Source organism: Oratosquilla oratoria, chromosome 16 (genome assembly GCF_046742065.1).
Source record: "Oratosquilla oratoria isolate Oo_2021 chromosome 16, ASM4674206v1, whole genome shotgun sequence".
NCBI lineage: Eukaryota > Metazoa > Arthropoda > Malacostraca > Stomatopoda > Squillidae > Oratosquilla > Oratosquilla oratoria.
Genome location: NC_134792.1, coordinates 68,324,078 through 68,329,077, shown reverse-complemented (window position 1 = coordinate 68,329,077; position 5,000 = coordinate 68,324,078).

Genomic DNA, 5,000 nt, shown 5'->3' with positions numbered 1-5,000 from the left:
TTCTTCCTCCTCTTCCTTCTTCCTCCTCTTCCCTCTTCCTCCTTTTTCCTCTTCCTCCTCTCCCCTCTTCCTCCTCTTCCCTCTTCCTCCTCTTCCCTCTTATTTTTCCTCATTTCTCCTCCTCTTCTCTCCTACTATTCCTTCTTTCTCCTCCTCTTACCTCCTCCTATTCCTCCTCTTCCCTCCTACTTTTCCACCTCTTCCATCCTACTCTACCTCCTCTTTTTTCTCTTCCACCCTCTTCTCCTCTTCCTCCATCTCTCTTATCCTCTTCCTCCATCTCTCTTCTCCTCTTCCTACTAATATTCCTCCTCTTTCTCCTCTTCCTCTTCCTTCTCCTCTTTCTACTCTTTCTCCTCTTTCTCTTCCTCCTCTTTCTCCTCTTCCTCTTCCTTCTCCTCTTTCTACTCTTTCTCCTCTTCCATTTCCTCCTCTTCCATCTCCATCTCATTCTATATCCCTTTCTCCATCTCCTCCTCCTCCTCCTCCTCTTCCTCTTCCTCTTACTCCTCCTCCTCCTCCTCTTCTTCTTACTCCTCCTCCTCCTCTTCTTCCTCCTCTTTTTCCTCTTACCCCTCCTCTATCTCTCCCTTCTCCTCTTCTTCCTCAATCTCATCCATCTCCATTTCCTCCTCTTTCCTCGCCCTCTCCCTCTTCCTCCTCTTCTTCCTACCCCTCCTCTCCTCTTCCTCCTACTCCTATCCTCTTCCTCCCCCTCCTTATTCATTCCCTCCCCTTTCTCCTCCACCTCTTCCTCCTCCTTATCGTCGTCGTCGTCGTCGTCGTCGTCGTCGTCGTCGTCGTCGTCGTCGTCGTCGTCGTCGTCGTCGTCGTCGTCGTCGTCGTCGTCGTCGTCGTCGTCGTCGTCGTCGTCGTCGTCGTCGTCGTCGTCGTCGTCGTCGTCGTCGTCGTCGTCGTCGTCGTCGTCGTCGTCGTCGTCGTCGTCGTCGTCGTCGTCGTCGTCGTCGTCGTCGTCCTACTGTTTGAACGTTATTGGATGTCCCCTACGAGCTTCATATATTGTCATTCTTGCTCCTCTCTCTCTCTTTCTCCCTCTCTCTCCCTCTCTCTCTCTGTCTCCCTCCCTCTCTCTCCCTCCCTCCCTCCCTCTCTCCCTCCCTCCCTCTCTCCCTCCCTCTCTCTCTCTCTCTCTCTCTCTCTCTCTCTCTCTCTCTCTCTCTCTCTCTCTCTCTCTCTCTCTCTCTCTCTCTTTCTCTCTCTCTCTGTCTGTCTCTTTGTCTTCTTATGTCATCCTCGTCTATATTCTTATTCTTCTCAATTATCATCATTTTCTCTCCCTTCTCCTGCTCCCCTGTTATGTGTGTTGTGTGCATTTCATTATTTCTCATTTACGACCAGAGTCCCTTGGCCGATTTAGTGTAATGAAAGACTTTTGACTCTCTTCGCTCGTTTTGTTTTATTCTAATTTTTATGATATTTTTTTGTTTTGTTTCAATTTCAACGAACATATTGTTCCCTTGGGCTCGTGTGTGTGTGCTATTTTAAACACGCACACAATGTATGTGTACATGTGTGTGTATGTGTGTGTGTGTGTGTGTGTGTGTGTGTGTGTGTGTGTGTGTGTGTGTGTGTGTGTGTGTGTGTGTGATTCACCATGGTCTTGGATCAACTGTTGGACTCGTGATCGACAGCTATTACCCTCCCGAATGAGATCTCAGAGCTCATATATGACCTTACACGCACACCTACCCCCAACTCCCCGCCCACGAGAGTTGGAATAACGACTTGCAGCGCAGCGATACTAAAAATAGTTCAGCCCTGGGCGGGATTTGAACTCGGACAGCTGTAGTAGCGGTTTCGAACGCTATCACTGCGCCGTCGAGTCGTATGTGTGCGCGCGTACGCGTGTACACGCATATGTAAATATTCCCCCATATACTTGTTTCCACTTGTATCATTGTCTACAATGTCTACAGTTGGGGTCAATCCGGGGACCAAGTGTCAGCCTCTTGGGGCTGGACCACCAAGTGGAGATGACCCTCTCTTACAAATTAGCAAATAAATGAATTAATAGAAGAATAAATAAATTGATAAATAATCTAGTGGATAAATGCACATTAACATATATATATATTCTCATTTACTTTTGTTAATTTGTTTTAATCTATTTATTTATTTTCTGTTTATTTGCCTCTTTGACATTTTTATATAACCATTTATATATTAAATCATTTGTCTATTCGTTATTTTTTGTTTAATTTTTATTGATTTATATACTTAGGTTAATCGTCTATTCATGTGTTATTGGTTCTCTCTTTACTCATCCATTTATTATCTTTCTATTTAAGAATTCACTTATCCGCCATTGTATCTTTCTGATATACCCACCTATTGTTTTATTCATCTGTGTAATATATATACTGACAGGTTGACGTAAGTGGAGTAGGAAACACAGAAGTCTTAGTCTGAGTTTATTCCTGACTAGTTTCGCAGGTATGCTTTCCTTTGAAAATACATACCTGTCTAAGACTCATATGTTTCCTACTCCACTTACATCATATATATATATATATATATATATATATATATATATATATATATATATATATATATATCAGAGGGAGACTATGTCGTGACACATAGGTAAGATGAAAAAATCCCACTGTCGGAGAAAGTGAACGGACGAAGTATAGAATTAACTGTATATTTCGACCACTCTCTGTTATGTTATGCTGAAGAGGACCAGAAAGTGGTCGAAATATACAGTTAATTCCCTTCTTCGTCCGGTTACTTTCTCCGACAGTGGGATTTTTTCATATATATATATATATATATATATATATATATATATATAATATATATATATATGTATATATTATATTATATATATATATATTATATATATTATATAGATATTATATACATATATATATAATATATATATATATATATATATATATATATATATATATATATATATATATATATATATACAGTATATATATATTTATATTTATATATATTTAAGACTTCTGTCATCCATTGTGGTCCCTTCCAACCTCAGTCCTGACACGTCTCTGTTCTCTCCCCCGCACCATTCTGACAACATGCCGTCACCCTTCCACCGCAGCGTATCGACAGCTTCCATTCCGTATTTTTGGACAAGCTTTACTTTTCTGTTCAATCTAAAAGACACGAAGTCCCATGTCTATGGCCAAGTACTCTGTCCCTCTGTTCGGTCCTTTGTCCATTTATTTGTTCCTTTTATTGATTTATTATTCTTTTTTTATATATATATATATTCGTTTGTTTTCTTACCTTTGTTGAATTATTTGTTAATTTTATAGATTTATTATTCTTTTTTGTATATATTCGTTTGTTTTCTTTATTTATTGTTATTTGTTGTTTTTTATTTTTTCTTATTAACGTATATATATTTTTTTGTTTATCTACTTATGTATTGTGTTCAGAACTTAGTCCATTTTTATTCTTTTTGATTTAGTCTCCTTTTGTATATATTCGTTTTTTCTTTGTCCATTGATCTTTTTATTTCTTATTTTCTCTTATTTTTGTTTATCTATTTATCTATGTATTCTGCTCAGATCTTTTCCCATTTCTTTATTTCTTTATTGATTTTTTATCCCTTTTTCTATATTCACTTGTTTTCTTTATCCATTGTTCTTTTATTTCTTTTCTTTTTTCATTTACTTATATATTTTTTTTATCTATGTATTGTGTTCGGATCTTTGTCCATTTATTTGTTCCTCTATTGATTTATCATCCCTTTTTATATACTCGTTTGTTTGTTTTATCCCTTGTTCTTTTTATATATTATTTGTTCTCATTCACGTATATTTTTTGTTAATTATGTATATATTGTGTTCGGAACTTAGTTCATTTATGTAATTATTTTTTATTTAATATTTTTTTCTATATATCCATTTGTTTTCTTTATCCATTGTCCTTTTCATTTATTTTCATTTACATATATATTTTTATCTATTTACCCATGTATTAGTTTTATCAGTTTTTCTTTATTTAATCTTTCGTATAGATATTATCTTTAATGTATTAATTTGTTTTATTTATCAATTGTCCTTTTCGTTTATTTATTTTTACTTACGTATATTTTTTCTGTTTATGCATGTATCAATTTTTTTCGTATAAATATTATCTTTAATGTATTAATTTGTTTTATTTATCAATTGTCCTTTTCGTTTATTTATTTTTACTTACGTATATTTTTTCTGTTTATGCATGTATCATTTTATTTTATTTATTGATTTATTTATAAAAAATTTCGTACTAATAGTACAATACAGACAATAGTCCTATGTTTCTCTCTATAGACGTTCCAAGGAGCGTTGCCAGCCACGATGGGGCTGCGGGTTTTCTAGGTAATGAAGTTTGAATGATTAATTTAGAAAATGCGTTCTTCATCTCCGTTTCATTTCTTGTCACCCTCAAGAAGTTCTATTTCGTTTCGTTCTTTTTGTTCATCGTCACGTTCCCTCCTTGTTCTTCTGTGGACACGTTCTCTACGTTCTTCTGTCACACCCTAACGTTCTGTCCTTCCATGTCACCCTAAGGATACGTTCTTTTTCCAGTTTCACGCTAACATTCATTACATCTATCTCAATATATTTTAAAATTTTGTTTTTTTTCTATGTGTGTTCCCATTTGTTTTCGTCCATTTCTGGTCACCCTCAAGAAGTCCTATTTCATTTCGTTCTTTTTGTTCATAGTTATGTTCTCTCCTTGTTCTTCTATGAACACGTTCTTCTGTCATACCCTAACGTTCATTACATCTGTTTCTATATATTTTAAGACAAAAATATATTTTTATCTTTTTTCTTTTATTTACATGTGTTTCCATTTGATTTCGTCCATTTTTGGTCACCCTCAAGAAGTCCCCTTTCATTTTGTTCTTTTTGGTCAACGTTACGTTCTCTCCTTGTTCTTCTATGGACACGTTCTCCACGTTCTTCTGTCATACCCTAACGTTCATTACATCTGTCTCTATATATTTTAAGATTTTT